Source organism: Bubalus kerabau, chromosome 4, assembly GCF_029407905.1.
Source record: "Bubalus kerabau isolate K-KA32 ecotype Philippines breed swamp buffalo chromosome 4, PCC_UOA_SB_1v2, whole genome shotgun sequence".
NCBI classification, from domain to species: domain Eukaryota; kingdom Metazoa; phylum Chordata; class Mammalia; order Artiodactyla; family Bovidae; genus Bubalus; species Bubalus kerabau.
In genome coordinates this window covers 120,364,309-120,390,787 of record NC_073627.1, presented here as the reverse complement: position 1 = coordinate 120,390,787, position 26,479 = coordinate 120,364,309, and the positions used below count along the sequence as shown (strand labels likewise).

The 26,479-nt window shown below is 37.8% G+C and overlaps 1 protein-coding gene and 1 non-coding gene across 5 annotated transcripts in view; both read left to right on the top strand.

Moving 5' to 3' along the window:
- Positions 1-26,479, top strand: part of LOC129650163 (guanine nucleotide-binding protein G(q) subunit alpha) — a 318,833-nt gene that overhangs the window by 243,832 nt on the left and 48,522 nt on the right. The window lies entirely within an intron of this gene.
- On the top strand, positions 21,877-22,084 carry LOC129651831 (small nucleolar RNA U3). The gene has a single exon (XR_008714342.1). It is a non-coding gene; the product is annotated as a small nucleolar RNA U3 (small nucleolar RNA).

Sequence of the window (26,479 nt, the reverse complement as noted above, 5' to 3'; positions counted from 1 at the left end):
CAGGTCCTCCTTTGCACCAAGATGGATTCCCCAATATTGGTTCCCATAAACATTTATTCTTCAAATGTGATTCTTAGCATTGCTTAATTGATTAAAAAAAAACCGTAAAAGGAGAGCATAAACATTTGTAATACCTTAGCACTTAATGCCTGTTCAAAACTTGTTTAAACCATTACTTATTTGGATCTCACTGGCTGGCCTCCTGTGCAGAGATCAGGTTTGCTGAGAATGGAGAGATTAAGGCCATGGGCAAGATCATTCAGGGTCCCATTCCCCTGCCCTTCTAGACCAGCTTTCTTTCCCTTGCTTCACAGTGTCTTCCAGAAGTTAGGGACGAGCTCAGAGAAAAAGCAAGAGGAGCTGTAAAATGTAGCCAGGAACACAGAGGTAGAATGAAAATACTGACCCTGCAAGGCATTGAAACCACTCTTTTCCGTCTCTAAGCTCTTGTTATACTCGTAGTAGATCAGCCAGAGATCCTTCACCAATCATTCAGTTTCTGTATTGCTCTTGTGATTTTAAACTATCTTCAAACAGTCTAAAATGTGCGTTTCCTTCAGATATTTCTCCTCTGTGAAGTCTTTCAGTTCAGTTCAGTCATTCAGTCGTGTCCTACTCTCTGCAACCCCATGAACCACAGCACACCAGGCCTCCCTGTCCATCACCAACTCCCAGAGTCTACCCAAACTCATGTCCATCGAGTCGGTGATGTCATCCAACCATCTCATCCTCTGTCATCCCCTTTTCCTCCAGCTCTCAATCTTTCCCAGCCTCAGGGTCTTTTCAAATGAGTCAGCTCTTCACATCAGGTGGCTAAAATATTGGAGTCTCAGCCTCAGCATCAGTACTTCCAATGAATACCCAGGACTATCTCCTTTAGAATGGACTGGTTGGATCTCCTTGCAGTCCAAGGGACTCTCAAGAGTCTTCTCCAATACCACAGTTCAAAAGCATCAATTCTTCTGCTCTCAGCTTTCTTTATAGATTAAAAATTTCTTTAAATTTTTTCATATTTATATGAAGTCTTTAAATGAAGCCATTTTGAAATTATTCAACTGCAACCAAAGCCTGAACATTTTCTTTGGAAGTGTGAAGCGCATGCTTTGTTCTGCTCTAAAAACTCCAAGTGAAGTTTGGGAATTTTTCTCAGATAAAATTTTCCTCTGGGGGGAGGAAACTGACTAAAAATTGAGGAGAAGAAACCCAAACTCCAAAAGTAAGAGCTAAAGTTAAGGTATCCAATCTTGGTGGGATTAGTTCTAGCCCGCTTTTATCCACTCTCAATCAAATTATGAAGTCAGAAACTACATCTTGCTCCTCAGTCATTAGTATAGTTATCTCTGAGTCATGGCCTGATTAATAGGAATATTCCTGAAAGATGTCCTACTTTAAAAAAAAAATTAACCCCTTTCCCATTTCCTCATTCCTTTGTTCACTTTCAGCCACTTGTTTCTTTTCTAAATGCCATCACACACCCTTTTCATTCTCTGTTTGCTCATTATTTTGCTCCTTCTTAATTTCTTTGTTCTCAATGCTTGAAGGGAGCCAGGAGGAAGTGTTCTGATCACCATTTATGAGTCTGAACCAGAAGCCTGCACTTGGTGCTGGTAAGGGTGTGGGGAAGTAGATACACAGGGATACTTTTTGTGTGGATGTATATTGCAGATCTTTTAAAGACTTTACATGGAACTGTATTAGTATAATCTCTGAAATAGGTTTTTATTAATTTAATGGAAAATATTGTAAAATACTGTATTTGGTATAATCTGATTTCTGTAATCGCAACAAATTGCATATATATGTAAGTATTATATAGAGAAGGTTATTAGCATCCACCCCTTGCCCTGAAAAAAGAAAGGAAATAGAAGATTTTCTACCAAGACCAAAGTGTAAGCAGTGACTGTCACTGTTGCTAGGTGATAGGATTACAAATAAGTAAAATGATAATTTTTTTAAGTAAAATAAGGCATCAGATTGGAACTTTAGTTCTGCTGTCTACCAACTTTGTTCATTTTTCTTTTGAATTATCTTTTTTTTTTTTTTTTTACTGATTTGTGGAAGTTGCTTATATTCTTGGGTTTGAGCCTTTTGTTATGTGTATTTCCAACGTCTTATTCTACTCTGTAGCTTGCCATTTATTCTCTTAATGATATCTTTTGATCAACAGAAATTATAAACTTTAATATAATAAATATATATTAGATTTTTCCTTTATATTAATATTGTATGCATCTTTCTGTGTGTATATCTGCTTGTGTGTGTGTACATAATCACATACACACAGTAGGATAAAATAAATCACCTAAAACATCTGGTTGAAAAGACAGTAAGGATTGGAGAGTGAGATTGAGAATTGAAATAAAACCACACAGTTAGGTACCTTTCCAGTGGTAGTCCATAGATTTAGTCAAGTGTCTCTTAGTAACCAATAAAAGGAAGTAATCATAGTCTGTTCCAGGGTTCACTTTGTCTATTTAAAAAAAAAAGTTTCTCCTGGGACAGAGCCCTCCAAGTGACTGTTCCAGCAGCTTTGTACAGAGATGCTGCAGGAGGTAAATTGTATCTGTGATAATACTCTTCCAGGAAACCAAATATCAGAATTCCTAAGGCCAGTTTACCTCAGTGTAAGTCAGTGTTGTAACATCAAAGTTTGTGACAGGCCAGTAACATGAAGTCTAAATACATAACTTGATGTAAGAATAAAACCAAAAATGGTCAGGAAAGTAGATTTTGTTTACCTTTGTTTTTATAAACTATTTCAGTGATACAGTAAAATTCTCCATGTGTGGTTTGTCTTTTCACTTTATCTTAGAGAAGAGTTTTTATCATAATGTGGTCAACTCACTCTTTGCTTTTACTGATCATATTATTGTATTTTCTTCAGGAATTAACTTTATCCCATAGAATATGATAATTTATCCCACAGAATATGATGAATACAAGCTGTGTATTTAGACTTCATGTTATAGGAATTAACTTTATCCCATAGAATATGATGATATATCCCATACTTTCTAGTAAAATTTAAAAGATTTTTGCTTTTCCTAGGTTTTTTATACACCTCTAGTTGATTTTTGTGTGTGATAGGAAGTAAAGATTTGATACACTCTTGCCATATTTTTGTTCAGTTGATCCAGTATCACTTATGGAATGATAAAATCCATCATCCATATCCACTGATGTTTTCTTACCTTTTTAATTATTGAAAGATACGCATATATATAAAGAAAAGTACACAAATTTTGAAAATGTACTGCATATTGGTTTATCACAAAGCATCTGTGTGTCCAACACCCCTGTCAAGAAATAGACCATTGCTTTTTGCAAGATCACCACAGCCCTGCTAGTGCCTCTCCCCCAGCAGGTAACCACTGTTCTGTCATGCCGTCTTTGCTTTTCTCTTTAGTTTTAATGCTTTAGTATGTATCACTGAACACTACAGTTTTTACTAGTGTTTAACTTTTATACAAAGGGAGTCAAATAGTGTGTTTTTTGACCTTTATACAGATGAAATGCTATTTGTGTAAACTTTGATATCTGGCTTCTTTTGTTCAGTGTTATGTTTGTAAGGTATGTATATTTTATATAGTTCATTCATTTATCAATACATTGCCAAATAGTACTCTGTTGCCTAAAAATACCACAAATTGTTTATCCATTCTACTAAGCATAGACTTTTTGTGTGTTTCCAATAGGGGAATATTACAAATCATGCTACTGTGAATATTCCTGTAAAAGTCTCTTTGTGCACCTTGGTTTGCATTTCTGTTGCCTATCTACATAGGAGTAGAATTGAAGGCACCTAGGGAATACATATCTTCAACTTTAGTAGATAAGTATTATAAATATAATATAAAGTATAATATAAATATAATATAATGTATTTGGAAAATATAAGTATTTTCCAAAGTGAATGAACCAATTACAGTCCCACCAGCCATGCCTGAAAGTTCCTGTCGCTTCCCATCTTTGCAAACCCTTGATATTGTCGTGTTAGTGCGTTTGGTGGCTGTAGACCTGAGCTGTAGTGCCTGCAGGGGCCTCTGTCATTGGACATACCCTCACTCCTAGTGCATAGCCTGCGAGATCCCTCATGGTTCACTGAGCCTCATCCCTTGAAGTCTCTCAGCTGCCATCTCCAGAATCAGCAAATAACTCCTTGGGAAAGTAGCCCCCAAACCTGGGCTCATTCCTCCAGACTTGTCCCTCCCCAAATCCTGACCTGTATTTCTTCACTACTTTGTAGCTCTCCAAGGACGTTAAACAGATGTTTTTTGTTTTTGTTTTTGTCAGCTCTTTCGATAGTCCTCCTTCACACTGATATTAGTGACATAGGGGATGTGCATCAAGTTTTATTACAGGCCTGAGTCTTCCTCTGGGCCCTCTATTTGATCTATTTACTACTCCTGTAGCAATATAAAAGTTATAAAATCACTAGTTTACATATCTAGAGCATCAAATCTGCCTATCTCATTGTTCTTCAGAATTTTCTTGGGTATTCTTGGTCCTTTAGTCTTTCACTTGAATTTTAAGATCAGCCTATCAAATTCCAAAACACAAATCTGATTGGGACTTTAATAAACGTATAGGTAAATTTGAGGTTTGTTTCTCAACTTTATTAAATATCACCATCCATAAATATGACATTGTATAGCTCACCATTTATTGTTTAGAATGCTGCTTTTGTCATTGAAGTGGCCAATTTTTATAATGTTCCATATGTGCTCGAAATTGTGATTTCTTATTTTGCGGTGCAAAGTTCTAACATTATGTATGTTAAAACCATTCCATCCCCACTTTGCCAGGGTACTATTTTGACTTCTAACATTGTAGATTAATTTTGCCTATTTTGAACTTCATATAAATGAAAGTAAATTCTTTTGTGTTACCTTCTTGTGTTCAGGATAAGTTTATTAGATAAATCCATGTTGTGTGTAGCTGCAGTTTTTCATTTTGATTACTGTATATTATTCAGTCGAATGAATATATCACAGGTTATCTTTCCATCCTATTTTTGATGGATAACTAAGTGGTTTTCTCTTTGGGACTGTTGCAAATAATGGTAATATGAATATTATTCTCATAATTTTGTCTTATATATGCCTCATTGTCTCTTGGATAAAAGTAGAATTGATCATTCACAAGGAATGTGTATGTTCAACTGTACTAGATACTGCCTGTATTCATTTCCTAGGGCTGCTATAACAAATCACCATAGATTTGGTGGGTTACAACCAGAGACATTTACTAGCTCGTAATTCTGGAGGTTAGAAGTCTAAAGTCAATGTATCAGCAGTCTGAAATCCCTCTGAAGGCTATAGGGGAGGATCCCTTCTTTTTCTCATCCTTTCTCTGCCTGTCTTCACATGGCCTTCTCTTCTGTGTCTGTGTCTTCTCTGCTGTCTTATAAGGACTCTTGTCATTGGATTTAGAACCTAGTAGATAATCCAAAATGATCTCAAGATCTTTAACTTCATTATAGTCACAGACTCTTTTTCCAAATCAACTTGCCTTCACAGGTTCTAAGGGATACAACATGGACATACCTTTTGAGGGGGTCACCATTCAACCCACTTATGCGACCAGTTTGAACTTTGAAAACAGCAGTATATGTGTGTTCCAGTTGATCAGTATCTTTGCCAGCATAGATATTGTCAACTTTTTAACTTTAGTCATTGTATTAGGTGTGTAGTAGCATCTCTTTGTGGTGTCAGTTTGCATTTCCCTGATTATAATGAGTTTGAGTTCTCTGTATATTTCTTTACCATTGTATGTTCTCTTTTTGAAGAGCCTATTCACTTCTATTGCCAGTTTTACACTGATCTGCCTTTTTGGAAAAACATTAACATAGAGTTCTTTTTATATTCTTTTTTTTTCTTTTTATACTCTTAATGCAAGTTCTTTGTAAGTTATCTGTATTGCAAGTAACTTCTGCTATTCATTGACTTGCTTTTTTAAGTCCTTAAATAATGTGTTTTAGTGTGGTTCATTCTATTGGTCTTTAAAATTTTTCTTTTACATATCCTCCATAAGGAATCTTTCCTCCCAATTGTAGTGCATAGCATGTATATTTTGGAAATGGACTTCTTAACATGACATTTGCTATAATGTTTTTGTTTTTTGATTGCTACCTGTACAGTTCCACCTTTATTTTTTGATTCTGTGTTGTTGTTCATTCACTTATTCATGTCCTACTCTGGGACCCCATGGACTGCAGTACCCCAGGCTTCCCTGTCCTTCCCTTCATCTCTCAGAGTTTACCCAAACTCATGTCCATCGAGTCGGTGATGCCATCCAACCATCTCATCCTCTGTCGTCCCCTTCTCCTCCTGCCCTCAATCTTTCCCAGCATCAGGGTCTTTTCAAATGAGTCAGCTCTTCGCATCAGGTGGCTAAAGTATTGGAGCTTCAGCTTCAGCATCAGTCCTTCCAATGAATATTCAGGGTTGATTTCCTTCAGGATTGACTGGTTTGATCCCCTTGCTGTCTGAGGGAACTCTCAAGAGTCTTCTCCAGCACCACAGTTTGAAAGCATCAGTTCTTCAGTGTTCAGCCTACTTTATGGTTCAACTCTCACATCCATACATGACTATTGGAAAAACCATAACTTTGACTATATGGACCTTTTTTTAATTCTAAATTCATTTAAAAATTAAATGCTAATATTAACACCAGCATTTTAATGTTATAAACATAAGTAACCACTCGCTTGTGATTTTTCTTTGATATTAAAATAATTTGCATAGCAATTACCCATTTATGTAATTTGGGAACACTGGAGAAAATTTAAATAATTTAATATAAATTAAACTTTTAAGATATATAAGGTAAATGAAAATATATGTGTAAAGTAAAAATTACATATACTGTAGGGTAATTTGGTATATAATACACAATCATGTGTTATTAAAAATATAGTTTGTATAGCTTGGTTGACTCATAAAAGTATACAGAAATGAATCCCTGAAAAGAAGGGGAAAAAAGAAAAGAAATGCCTTCTCGCTTTGGGGGTAAAAAAATAAAGCCATCTAAAAAATAATATGTATGTTCCCCTCCCCCAACTTAGTTTTTTTTCTTTCCCCTAATATCCCACTTTGGTCATAAACTTGTCTGTTTTTTAAATTGCATACTTTTATGTTTTGAGACTTTGTTATTATGTACATTATAAGTTTGCAAATTTTATTTTTCCTGTTGATTTATCCTTATTGTCATCCAGAAAATGACAGAAATGCTCTTTGCTGAAATAAAGCAGTTACGCAAGAGCAGAAGTGCTAGTGTCCTTTCTTTCAGCCTAGGTGAGTCTACCGAAGATGCTCAGTCTTTTTTTTATAAGAGGTGGGGACTGAGCAGTAGGAAGCCAGTTGGTGGCAGCATCGGGGCGAGGGCAGCAACGGACAGACTATACGCATGAGAGAGATTTGTTAAACTGATGACTCACTTGGGAGGGAAAGAGTATGTCAGAAGCAGAGTCCAGCCATATAGGAAGTAGAAAAGATTCTTTTGCAAAGTAGTAGAAAAAATTAAGAGGTTCCCTGGTGGCTCAGATGGTAAAGAATCTGCCTACAATGCAGGTGACTTGGGTTTGTTCCCTGGGTCAGGAAGATCCCCTGGAGAAGGTGTCACACAGGGCCGCTGTGGTGTCACACAGGACAATTTTACTAGTCTCAACCCCTCTGTGCTCGGCCTCTTCATCATTCCTGTCTCCCTCCTGCCTGCTCGCCAGCAGCGACTGTTCTTTTCACTGTCTTCAGTAAATGTTGGGTAGTTGGGATTATACAGTATGTAGACTTATCCTTTTGGCTCCTTTTACTTAGTAAAATGCATTTAGAGTTCCTCCATGTCTTTTTATGGCTTCTTTTTAGTGCTGAATACTATTCCATTGTTTGGATGTACTGTAGTGTATTAATCTATTCACCTGCACAAGGACATCTTAGTTGCTTCCAAGTTTTGGCAATTACAGATAAGGCTGCTATCAACATCCATGTCCAGGTTTTTGTGTGAACCTAAGTTATCATCTCCTTTGGGTAAATACCAACGAGTGTAATTTACTGGATCATATGATAAGAGTATGTTGTTTTGTTTTAAAAAAAAACACTACCCAACTGTCTTCCAAAACTGCAACACCATTTTGCATCTCCAGTAGCATTTTATGAAAACTGTTGCTCCACACCCTCCCCAACACTGGATGTTGGCAGTGTTCCAGATTTGGGCCGTTTTAATGAGTATATAGAGATATTTCTTTAAATCGCATTTCCTAACGGCCTGTGATATGGAGCATCTTTTCATAAGCTTGCTTGTCATCTGCATATCTTCTTTGGTGAGTTGTTTGTTTAGATATTTCACTCATTTTTTTTTTCTCATTGTTAGTTTTCTTACTATTGTATTTTAAAAGTTCTTTGTATATTTTAGATAACCCTCTTTATCCGTTACATCTTTTGCAAATATTTTCTCCTAGCCTGTAGTTTTTCTTATTATTTTACATTGTTTTTTGCAGAGTAGTCTTTAATCTTAATGTAGTCTAGTTTATCGATTATTTCTTTCATTAATTGTGCCTTGGGTGTTATAGCTTAAAACATCATTGCAATACCAAAGTCATCTGGATCTTATCCTATGTTTTCATAGTTTTGCATTTTACTTTCAGGTTTATGATGAATTTTTTAGTTAATTTTTGTAAAAGATCTGTGTTTAGAGTCCTTTTTTTTAATGAATGGATATCCAGTCATCCTAGCAACATTTGTTATAAAGACTATCTTTTCTCCATTTTATTGCCTTTGTTCTTTTGTCAAAGATCAGTTGACTATAATTATGTGTGTCTGTTTATGGGTTTTCTGTTTGTTCTTTCACCAATATTATCTTGATTATGACAGCTTTATAATAAGTCTTGAAGTCAGGTAGTGTCAGTCCTCCAACTTTATTCTTCTTCAATATTCTGTTGTTCATTCTGGGACTTTTACTAATCCATATAAACCTGGAATCAGTTTGTTGATATCTATAAAGTAACTAGCTATGATTTTGATTGGAATTTTGTTGGATCTGTAGATCAGTAAGGAAAAACTGATATCTCGGTGTTACTGAGTCTTCCTATCCGAGAACATGAAATAGCTCTCCATTTATTTACTTCTTTGATTTTTTTCATCAAAATTTGTAGTTCTTTTCATTTAGATCTTGTACATATTTTGTTAGATTTACACCTATGTATTTTTTTTTTCTGCTAATGTAAATGATACTGTATAATTATCATGTCATCTAGGACAAACAAAACCTTTATTTCTTCCCAAATTATATACCTTTATTTCTTTGTCTTGTCTTACTGCATTAAGTTAGCCTTCCATTACAGTGTTGAAAAGTATTGCTGAGAGAGGACATTCTTGCTTTGTTTCTGGTCTGAGCCAGAAAACTCCTAGTTTCTCACCGTTAAGCATGAGGTTAGCTGTAGGACTTTTTTAGATGTTCTCTATCAAGTCAAAGAAGTTCCTTTTTATTTCCAGTTTTGCTGAGAATTTTTATCATGAATAGGTATTGGATATTGTCAAATGCTTTTTCGTCATCAATCAATAGGATCATGTGATTTTTCTTTTTTAGCCCATTGATGTGATGAATTTCATTAATTGATTTTAAGGTATCAAATTACCCTTTCCTACATGGAATAAATCCCGTTGGACATGGTGTGTATAATTCTTTTCATACATTTTTGCATTTGATTTGTTAATGTTTGTTGAGGATATTTTCATCTTAAGTTCATGAGAGATACTGGTCTGTAGTTTTCTTTTAATGTCTTTGCTTTTGCTATTTGAATAATGCAGTTTCATGGAATAAGTTAGAAAGTATTCCTTCTGCTTCTGCCTTCTGGAAGAGATTACAGATAACTGGCATAACTTCTCCCTTAAATATTTGATAAAATTCACTAATGAAGCCATCTGGGCTTTTTGTTTTCTGGTTTGGTAGGTTATTAACTGTTGATTCAGTTTCTTTACTGGATATTTAGATTGTCTTATTTCTTCTTGTATAAGTTTTGGCAGATAGTATCTTTCAACAAGTTGATCCATTTCATGAAGATTATCAAATTTAGGGAAATTATAATCTTTTATTATCCTTTTAATGTTCTTGAGATCTGTAATAATGTCCCTTCTTTCATTTATATCAGTAATTCGTACCTTCTCTTTTTTCCTCAACCTGGCTAGAAGTATATCAATTTTATTTATTATTATTATTATTATTATTATTATTAATGATCTAATGTGATCTTTTCAATGATTCAGTTTGTGGAAAACAACTAGGTAATTTCCTGATTTCAGTTTCATTGACTTCTGCTCTAATATTTATTATTTATTTTTGTCTGCTTACTATGGATTTTATTTTCTCCTTTTTTCCAGTTTTCTAAGGTGGAAGCATATGTAATTATCTTTCTTCTATCTAATCTCTTATATGATCTTTTCTAATATATGCATTCAGTGCTATAAATTTCCCTCTAAGCACTATATACTTTGCATCCCACAAAGTGTGATAATTTTTTTTTATTTAGTTCAAAATATTGTAAAATTTATCTTAAAATTTCTTTTTCCCCTTTTGTGTGTTTTTTAACCTCTACATATTTTCAGATTGTCCAGTCATGTTTCTGTTATTGGTTTCTAGTCTAGTTCTCTTGTGGTCTGAGAACATACATTTTATCATTTCTTATATGTGTTAAGGTGTTTTATGACCCAAAATGTGGTCTGTCTTATTAATGTTGAGTGTGAGTTTGAGTAGAATTTCTATTCTGCTGTTTTTGAATGAAGTAGGCAATAGCTGTCAGTTTTATTCAGTTGATTGATAGTGCTGTTGAGTTCAGCTATGTCCTGATTTTTTGCCTGCTGAATCTGTCCGTTTATGATAGAAGGATGTTGTTATATCAGTTTTTACCTCATATATTGTGACACCCTAATTTTAAGTGCAGGTTTACATTAAAGTGGGGCTTCCCTGGTGGCTCAGAGGGTAAAGCCTCTGCCTGCAGTGCAGGAGACCCGGGTTCGATTCCTGGATAGGGAAGATCCCCTGGAGAAGGAAATGGCAACCCACTCCAGTACCCTTGCCTAGAAAATCCCATGGACGGGGAAGCCTGGTAGGCTACAGTCCATGGGATTGCAAAGAGTTGGACACAACTGAGCGACTTCAGTTTCACTTTCATTTACATTAAAGTATTGTTATATCTTCTTGGAGAATTAAGCCCTTTATGTAATGCCCTTCCTTATTCCTGATAACTCTCCTTGCTCTGAAGTCTGCTCTGTCTGAAATTAATATAGCTACTTCAGCTTTATTTAGATTAGTATTAGTGTAGTATATATATTGGCAACCCACTCCAGTATGCTTGCCTAGAGAATCCCAGGGACGGGGGAGCCTGGTGGGCTGCCGTCTATGGGGTCACACAGAGTGGGACACGACTGAAGCGACTTAGCAGCAGCAGCAGCAGTGTATATATCTTCATCCATTTACCTTTAATTGACATGTGTCTGAATATTTGAAGTGATTTTCTTGTAGATAACATATCAATTCAGCTCAGTCGTGTCCGACTCTTTGCGACCCCATGAATCACAGCACGCCAGGCCTCCCTGTCTATCACCAACTCCCGGACTTCACTCAACTCACGTCCATCGAGTCAGCGATGCCATCCAGCCATCCCATCCTCTGTCGTCCCCTTTTCCTCCTGCCCCCAAACCCTCCCAGCATCAGAGTCTTTTCCAATGAGTCAGCTCTTCACATGAGGTGGCCAAATACTGGAGTTTCAGCTGTAGCATCATTCCTTCCAAAGAACACCCAGGACTAATCTCCTTTAGAATGGACCTGGTTGGATCTCCTTGCAGTCCAAGGGACTCTCAGGAGTCTTCTCCAACACCACAGTTCAAAAGCATCAATTCTTCGGTGCTCAGCTTTCTTCACAGTCCAACTCTCACATCCATACATGACCGCTGGAAAAACCATAGCCTTGACTAGATGGACCTTTGTTGGCAAAGTAATATCTCTGCTTTTCAATATGCTATCCAGGTTGGTCATAACTTTTCTTCCACGGAGTAAGCGTCTTTTAATTTCATGGCTGCAGTCACTATCTGCAGTGGTTTTGGAGCCCCAAAAAATAAAGTCTGACACTGTTTCCACTTTTTCCCCATCTGTTTCCCATGAAGTGATGGGACCAGATGCCATGATCTTCATTTTCTGAATGTTGAGCTTTAAGCCAACTTTTTCTCTCTCCACTTTCACTTTCATCAAGAGCCTTTTTAGTTCCTCTTCACTTTCTGCCATAAGGGTGGTGTCATCTGCATATCTGAGGTTATTGATATTTCTCCCGGCAATCTTGATTCCAGCTTGTGCTTCTTCCAGCCCCGCGTTTCTCATGATGTACTCTGCATATAAGTTAAATAAGCAGGGTGACAATATACAGCCTTGACGTACTCCTTTTCCTATTTGGAACCAGTCTGTTGTTCCATGTCCAGTTCTAACTGTTGCTTCCTGACCTGCCTATAGGTTTCTCAAGAGGCAGGTCAGGTGGTCTGGTATTCCCATCTCTTGAAGAATATTCCACAGTTTATTGTGATCCACACAGTCAAAGGCTTTGGCATAGTCAATAAAGCAGAAATAGATAACATATAATTGGTCTTATTTTTTTATCAACTTTTATAATTTCTGTTTTTAAATTAGTATATTTAAACCAATAACATTTAAACTGATTATTAATATGGTTGGATCAGTATCTGCCATATTTGATACTGTTTTCTATCCATTGCCTTTATTCTTTGATCCTGTTTTGTCTTCTTTTCTGTCTCTTGTGGGTTTAATTGAATATTTTATTTGAAAGCATATAGGTTGTATATATAACTTATAACAAGACAATCTTAATTCATCCCTTCCATCTCTTGTATCATTGCTGTCATTCATTCCTACTTATGTAAGAATGCATAGGCATATATATAAGCACTCATAGTCAAATACATTATTCTCTTATTATTTTGAGCAAATGGTTAACAATTAGGATCAATTAAGAATAAGAAAAGCAAAAGTTTTTATTTGACCTTCATTTATTCTATTTCCACGTAAATCTGAATTTCTGACCTATATCATTTTCCTTTTAAATAATTTCTTTTCTTTCAAGGCATATCTGCTGGCAATAGGTTTTCTCACTTTTTGTCTGAGAAAGGTGTTATTTTTCCTTCACTTCTGAGGGATAATTTCATAGGGTACAGAATTCTATGGTGGTTATTTTTTTTTCATCTCAACACTTTAAATATATCACTGCTCTCTCTTCTTGCTTACATGGTTTCTGAGAAAGGGTCAGGTGCAGTTCTTATCTTTGCTTCTCTATGGGAGCTTTTTTCCCCTCTGGCTTCTTCCAAGATTTTTTCTTTGTCTTTTTTGCAGCTTGAATATAATATGCCTACATTTGGTTTTTCTGTTTGTTTTTGCTTTTTAAAAAAATATTTATCCCACTTAGTATCTGAGTTTAACTTGTGGAAATACCCAGTTGTTACTGCTTCAAGTATTTCTCCCGTTCCTTTTTCTCTCTCACTTTTTGTCCTTCTTTTATTCCCATTATGCCTATGTTACACCTCTTGTCATTGCCCACAGTTCTCGGCTATGCTCCTTTAATGCTTTTATTCTTTTTCCTCTTTGCTTTTCAGTTTTGGAAGTTTCTATTGAGATATTATCAAGCTCAGCAGTTCTTTCCTCAGCATGTTTTTTCTAGTAATCAAATGCTCTCTGCATTTCTGTTACAATGTTTTTGACCTCTAGCATTTCTTTTTTATTCTTTCTTAGAATTTCCATCTCTCTCCTTATATTATGTGTTCTTGCATGCTGTCTGCTTTATCCATTAGCTTCTGTAGCATATTAATCGTAGTTGTTTTAAATTACCAGTTGGATAATTACAACATTCCCTACCATATCCGAGTCTCATTCTAACACTTGCTCTCTTAAATGGACTTTTAGCCTTTTAATACTAATTACATGTATCTTGTAATTTTTTCTTGATAGCTATTCAAGATATACTGGGTGAAAGGAACTTCTGTAAGTAGGTCTGTTAGTAATGTGGTGGCCAGGTATGGGGAAGGAGAAGCATTCTGTAGTCCTATGATGAGGTCTCAGTCTTTCATTAAATCTGTGCTACTAAGTTATGACCTTTGCAAATACTTCTCATATCTTCCCTGTCCCCTCAACAGATAAACCTGCCCCATTAGGTGGGATAGCATGGCTCGAATTATTTGAAAGTGGCCGTTTCCTTTCCCCAGCTTCAGTTCAGTTCAGTTCAGTCGCTCAGTCATGTCTGACTCTTTGTGACCCCATGAATCACAGCACGCCAGGCCTCCCTGTCCATCACCAACTCCCGGAGTTCACTCAGACTTAGGTCCATCGAGTCAGTGATGCCATCCAGCCATCTCATCCTCTGTCGTCCCCTTCTCCTCCTGCCCCCAATCCCTCCCAGCATCAGAGTCTTTTCCAATGAGTCAACTCTTCGCATGAGGTGGCCAAAGTACTGGAGTTTCAGCTTTAGTATCATTCCCTCCAAAGAAATCCGAGGGCTGATCTCCTTCAGAATGGACTGGTTGGATCTCCTTGCAGTCCAAGGGACTCGAAAGAGTCTTCTCCAACACCACAGTTCAAAAGCATCAATTCTTCGGCACTCAGCCTTCTTCACAGTCCAACTCTCACATCCATACATGACCACAGGAAAAACCATAGCCTTGACTAGACGGACCTTTGTTAGCAAAGTAATGTCTCTCCCCAGCTTAGTTAAGCTCTAATAAAACCCAAATACTTTAGACTCTTGTATAATAGTTTCTCTTGAGGGTAGCCCTTGTTAAGAAGAACAGAATGCTCTGTTCTTTTCATAATGGTCTTGTCCACATTGAGCCTCCAGCAATTTGTCAATTACAATTTAGGTTTTCCTACCTCAGCAGTGGTTCCCATAGAGATTTTTTCTCATGGTCTCTCCTCTAGCAGATTATGATTCTGTACCCACATAATCTGTCTCTCCAGTTTGGGGGACAGTGGTTTGCTTTATGTCTGTCCTTCTCTGTTGGATTTGAAAAGAGTTGTTGATCTTAACTTTTGTTCACCTTTTTATTTGTTAGGATGGAGTGGCAACTTCCGAGCTACCTACATGCCAGACTAGAAACAGGAAGTCACTACTCTGTTATTTCAGGGTATTTTAATCACCCAAAGTGAAACTCTTTCATGATCATCTGTCATTCCCTCTTCCTTCCACTCCCTACCTTTAGGCAACCACTAATCTACTTTCTGTCTCTATGGATTTGCCTATTCTGAACAATCATGTAAATGAAATCATATATTGTGGTACCATATTTTAGTGCCTTTTCATTGCCATGTAATATTCCACTGCATGGCCATTTGGGTTGATACACTTATTATTGTTACAAATAATGCTGCTATGACCATTTGTGTACACTTTTTTCTTTGGATATGTATTTTCACTTCTTTTGGATACTCCTAGAAGTAAAATTTCTGGGTTGTTTGGTAATTCTGTGGTTGCATTTGAAGAATTACCAGACTGTTCTCATTGTAACTGTACCACTTTGCAATCCTACCAGTAGTAAAGTTTACCAGTATTACTTTACCAGTATTAAAGTTCTAACTTCCCCATATCCTACCCAACAGTTGTTATTGTCTGCTTTTTTAAAATTTTAGCCATCCTAGTGGTTATAAAATGATATCTTATTGTAGTTTTGATGTCCTCAATGACCAATAACATTTTTATTTGTTTACTGGCCATTTGTGTATCTTTTTTTGACAAGTATCTATCCAAATTTTGCCCATTTTAAATAGGCTTTTTTGTCTTTTTATTGTTAGGTTGTAAGAATTCTTTATAGTACATTCCAAGCTTTCACTGGGCTTCCCTGGTGGCTCAGATGGTAAAGAATCTGCCTGGAATGCAGGAGACCTAGGTTTGATCCCTGGGTGGTCAAGATCCCCTGGAGAAGGAAATGGCAACCCACTCCAGTTTGCTTGCCTGGGAAATCCCATGTCCATGGGGTTGCAAAGAGTAGCACATGGCTTTCACATTAACTTTTCAAGCTGTTATCAGAAATATAATTTACAAATATATTCTCCCATTCTCTGGATGATCTTTTCACCTTCTTGAAAGTGTCCTTTGATGAACAAAAATTTTTAATTTTAATGAAGTCTAATTTCTCTTTGGGCTTCCCTGGTGGCCAATGGTAAAGAATCTTCCTGCCAGTGTAGGAAGCATGGGTTTGATGCCTGGATTGGGAAGATCTCCTGAAGAAGGAAATGGCAGCACACTCCACTGTTCTTGCCTGGGAAATCCCATGGACAGAGGAGCCTAGTGGGCTATACAGTCCATGAGGTCAGATACAACTTAGCAACTAAACAATAATTTCTCTTTAATTGCTTATGCTGAGGTATTATATCTAAGAAATATAATTTAAGGTTATGAAAATTTACCCCTCTGTTTTCTTCAAAAAAAAAATGAGCGTTTAGCATTTACATTTTAATTCTTGATCCATAAGAGTTAATTTTTAAATATGGCTAAGGAAAGGCCTTCCTTAATGCAAAGGCCTTTTTCTGGGCCTTTCCATATAAATTTTAGGATCAGCTTATCCATTTTTTGAAAAAACAATCCAGCTGGGATTTGATAGGGATGATGTTTAAGAGGTCTTTCAATCAGGAGAGTATTGCCATCTGAACGTTTGAGAAGAATGTGAATTCTGTTGTTGTGTCTATTCATATGTGTTGGTTCTAGTTGTTTTTTGTGTTTTTCAAGTCTCCTTTCTATTTGTTGATCTTCTGCCTAGTTGTTCTATCCATTATTGAAAGTGAAGATGTGAAGTTTTTAAACTCTTCCATTGTCTTTCTCCTTTCAATTTCGTCAGTTTTTGCTTCATGTATTTGGGACTTTACGTTTCGGCATTATGTGTTTATACTTGTTAGATTTTCTTGATGAATTTAACTTTTAGGATTATAAAATGTCCCATTTTGTCTCTAGTAACAGTTTTTTGTCTTAAAATCTATTTTGTCCCATACTACTGTAGTCACCTCAACTCTTTTTTGATTACTTTTGTGTAGTATGTCTTTTTCTATCTTTTCATTTTTAATCCTTTTGTATCTGAATCTAAAGTAAATCTCTTGTAGCCAGGATATGGTTGGATCGTATTTTTTTTCCCATTCTGCCAGTATGCCTGTTGGAGTGTTAGTTCATTTAAATTTAATATTATTGCTGGTTTTTACAGCTTCTGAGGCTGGGAGACTTGTTAATTTTCAAGACTACCGTAGAGCTGGGAAGAGGGGTGGGAATAGCACAAGTTAAAATGCCACAAAACTCACTGTTCTCACCCAGTTCAGCAGTTTTTCTTAAGTAATTGCTCTTTAGATTGTAGCAAGCCTTTGATTAATTTTCAAAGTTTTAAAATTATTGATAATTTTAAAACTTTGTGTGCCACTTCATTTCTTTTGTGGAAGGGTGGAGTTGTGGAGGTTCTTGGTCCATCCTCTGTATGTGCTTCTCTAAATTGATTTTTAAAGGTAAATTTGATCATTCTATAGTCACAGAAATACAGTTGATGTGTGAAAGTGTCTTTTTTAACCAATTAGAATGGCAATGATTAAAAAGAAAGAGATGTAGAGAAACAGACATTCTTATATACTGCTGGTAAAACTGATAGTCACTCAGTCATGTCCAACTCTTTGCAACCCCATGGACTGCAGCCCACCAGACTCCTCTGTCCATAGAATTCTCCAGGCAAGACTACTCAGTGAGTGGCCATTCCCTTCTTCAGGGGATCTTCCTGACACAAGCATCAAACCCGGGTCTCTTGCGTTACAGACACATTCTTTACTGTCTGAACCACCAGGGAAGCCCTATACTGCTGGTAGAAGGATAAACTGGTACAGTCTGCCAGTTGTATGGTAATTTGTAAAACCCTTTGAGGTGGTTATACCCTTTGATCCAGTAATTCTACTGCTAGAGATTTATGCTTTCATGCTCAATGGCTCAGTTGTATCTGACTCTTTGTGACCCCAAGGCCTATAGCCCGCCAGACTTCTCTGTCCATGGGATTTTTCCAGCAGGATTACTGGAGTGGGTTACCATTTCCTCCTCCATGGAATCTTCCTAACTCAGGAGTCAAACACTTGTCTCCTACCTTAATAGGCGGATTCTTTACCACTGAGCCACCTGGGAAGCCACTAAAGTGGTCCAGATTCCTCCAGTTCACAGAATTTTAAGCATCTGCAAAAGTAGAGCTTTTATTTATTTTGAGCTTTAAATCGTCTGCATTTGCTCCATCTAAGATGAACAAACAAATATTGAGATAAATCGTAGCCTTATAAAACTCTCTCCCTTACTTCAATGAACTCCTTAATTTGCATTATCTCTAAAGGCTGTCTCAGTTTTGAAGACATTTTCAGCAAGTTGACGGAAAATGGATGTTTTCTAATATGGCTAAGCTTCTTTGACTAGCCATTTCATCTCCGTCTTTGGGATTCTCCAGGCAAAAATACTGGAGTGGGTTGCCATTTCCTTCTCCAGGGGATCTTCCCAACCCAGGAATCAAACCCAGGTCTCCTGCATTGCGGGCAGACACTTTAACCTCTGAGTCACCAGGGAAGCCCATTCACTCACACCTCCACTTTATGCTTCTTGAAGCAATTAGGAAAAGAAAAGGCAGACTAAAAAGCTTTTTTAAAAAATTTAACCACATTTAATCCATAAGCTTAAAAAATAAGATTTCTTAAACTTTAAAAATATCATTTCTTAATTCACATAATATATATGTTCATGGAAAACATCAGAAAATACAGATGAGTAAAATAAATGACACAAAAACAGAATTGGCCTTAATCCAACCATTCAGAGATAATCCCCACTAACAGTTTCACATTAACCTTCCAGAGATTTTGTATGCATCAATAAAAATAAAACCTGTATTATATCATCAAAATCAGATGTATTTAAAAATGTATTTAAATCATTAAATATTAAAATAATTAAAATGTAATAAATCATTAAAATTATTTAAAAAATAATTTTATTTTGAATTTATTTTTTACATCAATATATAATGAACAACTTTCTATTTGGTATTAATTGTACATCCATAATATCATTTTTAGTATCTAAAATAGTATTTTTTTAAGATGCAGTCTGATTTGTTTCACCAGTCTTCTACTTTTGGATAATTTAGTTGTTCTCAGTTATTTACAGTTATATACAATGTTGTGATGGATTATTTTCTCTAGAAAAATAGCACATTTGATGGGACTCCAGACTCAGTATTTAATAGGAGGTCCGGATTGCATGAAATTTTCTTCAAAGAGATTAGATTAAGACTCTGTCTGAGGCAAGAATAGCCACCATTGTTTACATTTTTTCTGCTGCCTTAGTTAAATCTGCTACAGTGACATCACTAGTATGTTTTTATCAATGAAGTGATGAAACGAATGAGAGCAGTATTTTATTTTTTGAATTGCCAGCTCATGTGATGTGAATTGTCACTTTCAAAAAGGAATAAGGTAACAGAGATTTCTTTTTAGGAACTTTAGAATACAGTCCTTTAAGAGGCAACATGAAAGTAGGAAGTAAAAAGTGTCCTGGTTTGAATTGCAGCTACACCCATTTCAAGCTGTGTAATGTTTATTTATTTTTTTAACCTTCTTATTTTATATTAAAGTATAGCCAAAGTATATTAGTATCCCTGTGCCTCCCTTTTAATGCACAAAATAAGGATGCTGTTTGTCTCAGTGTTATGAGGATTATTAAAATAAATAATATGTAGACTAATTGGAGCACATAGCTGTCCATTTGGCAAATGATGATTCATATTATTGATAATTTTAATGGTGAAAGAAATGCTGTTATAAGTTTCATTTCTAAACATCAGCATCTGTGGCTAATTCAGTAGGGATGAGTTCTTTAAAAGAGCTCTAATTTGACATTTATGCCTTATAGCTAGAGTAATAGACCTAATTAATATTTGTTCAATAAGATAAAAAGTGTTATTTGTGCAAATGCTAAAAAAAGAAAGCTTTTTTTTTGGTAAGAAAATTCCTTTAAGAACAGAAGGAAAGGGTTTTTTAATATGCATTAATAAAGGAGCTGAAGTCAATATGCTTTTAAGATACAGCTATTCATATACATAACTTGTTATCTGCTTACATGTTTTGCTTATCGTAGTGTTTATGTTAGTACTTTGGAATTAAAGAGAGAAATTCTCACAAACTTACTCAAGCACATAGTGGTTAATGCAGCTGGGAAGCTGCCTTCCAAGTTCCTTGAACCAGGAATTTAGTTGGTAATCTCTCTTTTCTCCTCCTCAAACAACCCCAAATCACATCTTCCCAGCTTAGGAACCCAACAGAAAATGGAGTTTCCACTCCAACTCAGAACTGAAAATCTGAAGGAGGGTCCGATACACTGACCTAGTGGTCAGAGGCAGATTGGATTTCCAAAAGACTGGGGCATGTGGAAGAGAACACACCTGGCAGGAAAAAAGGAAAACAGTAGCCACTGTAACAGCGCTTCCAAATTGTGGTTTCAGTACAATGAGTTGCAACTGTTACTGAGTTGTGAATTCCATATGGTGAGTCTTGAGCAATCTCATTAAAAAATAACATTTTATTTTTAAAGAGAAATGTAAATGAAATTGTATAGAAGCTGTCAAAGAATGTCACAGTCAGGAGAATGATCGTTTGGTGAAACTTCAATTTCTGTTGTATCTGTGTGTGTGTGTGTGTGTGTGTGTGTGTGTGTTTGGACCAAGTGCAATGTAAACTTTAGATTGCAGTTTAGAAGGATTCCAGGTCTGCATTGCACAGTGCTCTTCACTTGCAAGTCATTGTCATCTGTGGGAAGATGATCTGCTTGTTGCTGGGATCTTCGTCTCCATTAGGAAAAACAGCAAGTTTGGAGTAGGCATATGGGAAATAGTTGCCTCCCAACCTCCCAGTTAACAGAGTTGGGTTTGGGTTTTGTTTTTGGTTTGAGAGTCTGGGGACATATTTTTTCCTGTGGCTCAGTTTAAGGTAAAACTGTCAGAAACTGCTGCAAGCGTAAATTCCATTTGGTTTGTAGGTTTTAACTTACAGAATCTCTTCCAGTGACGGGACCAGCTTCCCAGGTTGTTCAAGCACATGCAGTCACACAGGGCCTCACTTTTGGTTTAATGCTCTGATGTCACCATATTAGTTTCTGAATGTGGGCCACACATTTTTTGTTTTGCACTGGGCCCTGCAAATTACATAGCCAGTCCCGTCCACCAAACACTGAATCAGAGGGATCAGTAGTTCAAGTCAGTTTTGTCCCACCCAGAAGATTGTAGACATCCTTCCCGCTCACTTATGCTCACGGGGCATGTGATACTGACAAGAGGAATACATCTTTAATTCTCTGTTTAGTTTCACCTGGTGCCTCTTAGTTTTCATTTTAAAAAAAAAAATAATGACACTAAACATGCTCTTTTTGATTAATTTTCAGCATGTTAATGCATACCATAATCAGCAGCTGGTTTCCTGCCTCACTTCCCCAGCAGTCCCAGGCTGACATGCCCAACGAACTCAGGCTAAACTAATCCTTGAATCTGTTGCAGCCCAAGCTTATGTTTAATGTATGCCCTATTTCTCCCCATCCCTTCACTGGCCCTGCATCCTTTAAGCAGGCTGTCAACTTACTAAAAAGAAAGAGACAGCATCAGATTTAAAAGGTCTTTCACACATGCTGTGTATTCATTAAACTGAGTTTTTAACAGATAGTGTTCATGTACCAGAGTGCTTCTCGGCTCATCTTAGGATAGTCCATGAAACTAGCTTAATGGCTAGACCCAGTCCACTGCTAACACTTCCCTGCCAAGAAAACCCCCAGTAATTAAAAACAATACAGGAAAGACTATACTTTCAGGGATCATTTCTATAGTTTGTTACTAGAGAAGTTTCTCTGAACGTGTAGAGCACCTGAAACCATGAGGAGGAGATGCAGTGTCCTCTCCTGAGCGTGAAAAAAAAAAAAAAACAATACAGGAAACGGGTGAATCATGTTTTATTTTTCATAACCTGAAAAATAAAAATCTTAAAAGTTTCCCCTTTGCTTTGTGATTGAATGTCCAGGTTGCCCAGTGCCCAGTAAGAGTCCCATTGGCACAGCTATAAAACATATATAATCTTTTGTTTTGATTCAGATTCACTACAGTGACCAGAGGTTCCATGCCTTAAGTTGCTTTCCTACTGAGAAGGAAGGTCTTGCCTGAGGTCTTGCTCTGGAATTTGTCAAACCAAAAGGAAAAGCTCCTAAAAGCCAAAAGCCAAAAACTTCCTGAAGTTGGAGCAGGAATTTAGTGCAGTTTGAGCCATCAGCTCAATGATTCACAGGTTGGAATTTCAGACGCTACCTCACACAGAAGTGAGCTCTTTCAAAGGGAAAGATAGTCAGAGAAAAGAACCAGGAGGAGGAGGTCTTTTCTGACAAAAGCCTGTTGTTGACACTAATAATGAGTTCCCTGGTTTTTTTTTTGAGTCAGGCAGGCTCTGGTCTCTGGTGTCATTTGAGATTGTGTTTTGGGGGTCTGGGCACGTGAAGTGAAGTGTTTACCTGCCTTTCCACAAATCCTCCAGGCAACAAGCAGATTATAAATGAACCAACATCTAGTTGAATAAAACTCATACATTCTTATTGGACCTTACGCCTGCCTGGGGATGGCTGTGTGAAGGTCAAGGAGAGTTTGCAGTTTCTTCCTTCCCCTGGCTGTGTTGTGTGGCAGATTTGTTCTTATTGAGTGGTATAATGTAGGGTGCTACTCCAGTGCGGTACAAGGAACAGAGGCCATCTTTGCTGCCTGCCTTCCAGGGTAGTTGACTGATCTAGTTGTCTGATATCATTCATGATCAGACAGTGAATGAATGTTCATTGTTAGACGTGATCATTGTCTTTCTTCTCTTGAGAGTACCTTTTAAACCTTAAGATAAATTTGAAACCTAATCTTGTTGAATGATATACATAATAAACGCTGAAATTAACATTCAGTTAAGTTCAGTCGCTCAGTCGTGTCCAATTCTTTGCAACCCCATGAACCGCAGCACACTAGGCTTCGCTGTCCATCACCAACTCCCGGAGTCCACCCAAACCCATGTCCATTGAGTCGGTGATGCCATCCAACCATCTCATCCTCTGTCGTCCCCTGCTCCTCCTGCCTTCAATCTTTCCCAGCTACAGGGTCTTTTCAAATGAGTCAGCTCTTTGCATGAGGTGGCCAAAGTATTGGAGTTTCAGCTTCAACATAGATTTATCAATATTCCAGACCATATGCTAAATTCTTAAGCTAACCTGAAATTTCTCAAGTTATGCCAATCATTTTGCTCATTATTCAGTTCCAGTAACCAACATACATCATCACTAGGGGAAAAACTAGTGGTCATCACTGTTTCATTAATCAAGTATACAACCCTCCATTAAGAGTCCGTTTCTTTGAAAAAAGGTAATTCTTTTTGGAATTATTACAATTAGCGTTCTTCTTTTGAGAGAGTATAACAGTCTCTGTAGATAAGAAACTCAGACATTCTTATTGTACCTTAGGCCTGTGACACGACTGAAGCAACTTAGCGTGCACACACCTGCTGGGGTATGGCTGTGTGAAGGTTGCGGGGAGTTTGCAGTTTCTTCCCTCCCCTTGCTGTGTTGTGTGACAGATTTGTTCCTGTTGAGTGGTGTAATGTACGGTGCTACTACAGTGGGGTACAAGGAACAAAGGCCAGCTTTACTCCCTGCCTTCCAGAGCAACACAGGCCCTTGTTTTCAAAAGCTACAACCTGAGGACTTCCCTGGTGATTAAAAATCCACCTTGCAGCGCTGGGGAAGTGGGTTCCATCCCTGGTTGGAAAACCACGATTCCACAGTCCACAGGGCAGCTAAGCCTGAGCACCATAGTAAAGAGCCTGTGTGCCACAACTAAGACCCAATGCAGCCAAATTAATTGAAACAAAGGTACAGCCTCAAAACATTAAAACATGAATTATCTGCATTAGAGGATATTGTAGGGCTTATTCCCTTCTAGAAGGAGCCAGATGGAGGGCAGGGGGTACTGTTACTTCAAAACTTCGTAGTCTTGATTAAATATTCACGATGGGTTGAAGGGGGATGAAGAAGGTAGAAGGTTTTGCACATGAGATGTCATGAAAATAGTCCAATTTGAGATCTATATTGTTCTTTCTCCTTTAAGCAGTTTTGTCGTCTTAAAAGGAGAGACTTCTCCTTAGACATTAATATTCTCATTCCATTTAATCAAATTGCACTGGTAGGTCCTTGTGGAAATCTGACAAGAGTTACTGTCATTGTTTCACTTTTGAGCAATTAATCCTGTATCCTGGTGTGTGTCATTTTCTAATAGTTTCTATGTAGATCTGAATTCCTTAGTGAGCTTATAAGCTCCCCGGCAAGAATAGCCCGTGATGCCTATTGGTAGAGCAGCTGACCACCTACATGGCACGTTTACAGCAGTGGCAGTACAGCAGGGTTGCGAGGGAGACCCTTTGCTCCCCAGGGAACATTTGCCGATGTTAGAGACGTTTCTAGGTCTCACAGTTGGAGGAGTACCGCTGGCGTCTAGTGGGAAAGGTCAGGGTTCTGCTCAACATCCTGTAATGCACAGGACAGCCCCTCAGCATGAAGAATTATCCTGCCCCAAATGTCAATAGGGCTGAGGTTGGAAAACACAGCTTTAAAGGAACCCAGAGAACCACCATACCTTTCCCCTAGTTCATCCCCTTGCCAGCTCACTGAATCAAGGATTCCAAAGTTAGAGGTTCCTACATTTGGCCTGTGTCAGACCTCATTAAAATGGCAACACACATCAGGCTTCCCCTGGCATTATATTTTAGGGCTATGTCAATTGCCCAAGATCTCTTCCCAAAGGTAGATTTTGTAGAGAAAGATGAAGTACAGGAGCACAGAGAGTATTTCAGAAGGGAAAGGCACTGGAAAGGCCTTGTTGCTGCTGCTGCTAAGTCGCTTCAGTCGTGTCCGACTCTGTGCGACCCCATAGATGGCAGCCCACCAGGCTCCCCCGTCCCTGGGATTCTCCAGGCAAGAACACTGGAGTGGGTTGCCATTTCCTTCTCCAACGCATGAAAGTGAAAAGTGAAAGTGAAGTCGCTCAGTCGTGTCTGACTCTTAGCGACCCCATGGACTGCAGCCTACCAGGCTCCTCTGTCCATGGAATTTTCCAGGCAAGAGTACTGGAGTGGGGTGCCATTGCCTTCTCCGGCAAGGCCTTACCAGAACCTAAAGTTAATTAATTTTTGCTAAGGACAGCCATTTTTTATAAACTGCCCCTGCCATGGGCCCCATGCAGCCACGTCATTGAAAACGAGAGCACAGGGTATCACATAGAGGCAGTCACTCTTTATGGAGTGCTGGTCTGCTCCAGCAGAAGCAGTTCAGCTGTCGCTAGCTTACAATCCCTCCTCCTTTGGGCCACAGACCATGGCAGCAAAACCACATAACCAGCACCCTGGCATCTGAGTGCCATGGTCTTGTGTGCCCCTGGTGCTGAACCCAGCCTGAAACCGAGTGTTTGTGCGGTTAACACCTCTTCCTTCTGGATCACACTCAGAGAAAGTCAGGGACACTCGGAAGTCTCATCAAATATGCCTTATTTATTAGTCAACAATCACAAGGGACTGACTTCCCTGGTGGCTCAGACGGTAAAGAATCTGCCTGCAGTGCTGGAGACCCAGGTTCGATCCTTGGGTCAGGAGGAGCCCCTGGAGAAGGGAATGGCAACCAACTCTAGTATTCTTTAGTATTCTTGCCTGGATAACTCCACGGACAGAGAAACCTGGCAGGCTACAGTCCTTGGGGTCACAAAGAGTCAGACACAACTGAGCGACTAACACTTTCACAACGGACAATGATGGTTGTTTTCTTTCTCCCAAATTCTTAGAAGTATACCTTCCTCTTTTGAAAGTGTTCCAACAGTTATCAAGAAAAATTCACTCTCTCGTATGTATTTTGAGTTAATGATAAAAGAACTAGGCGAGTTTAAAAATAAAGTTTTAAGGAAACGAGTTTTTCTTTAAAAACAGTCTTCAATTTTTTGCTTCTTACTGATACCAGTTTTTTTTACATATAATTTCCCACTTTTTAGGTGTATAGTTCAGTGGTATTAAGAACATTCACACTGTTGTACAGCCGTCAGTCCACCATCCTTCTCCAGAATTTTTTCTTTGTAAACAAGCCGAACCCATTAACTATTAACTCTCCACTTCTCCTCCCCTATCCCGCCCCTGACAACTATTCTACTTTTAGTCTCTAGAAATTTGACTACTCTTGGTATTTCATAAGTGAAAGTGAAACTGAAAGTCACTCAGTTGTGTCTGACTCTCTGCGGCCCCATGGACTGTAGTCCATGGACTTCTCCAAACCAGAATACTGGATTGGGTAGCCTTTCCCTTCTCCAGGGGATCTTCCCAACCCAGGGATTGATCCCAGGTCTCC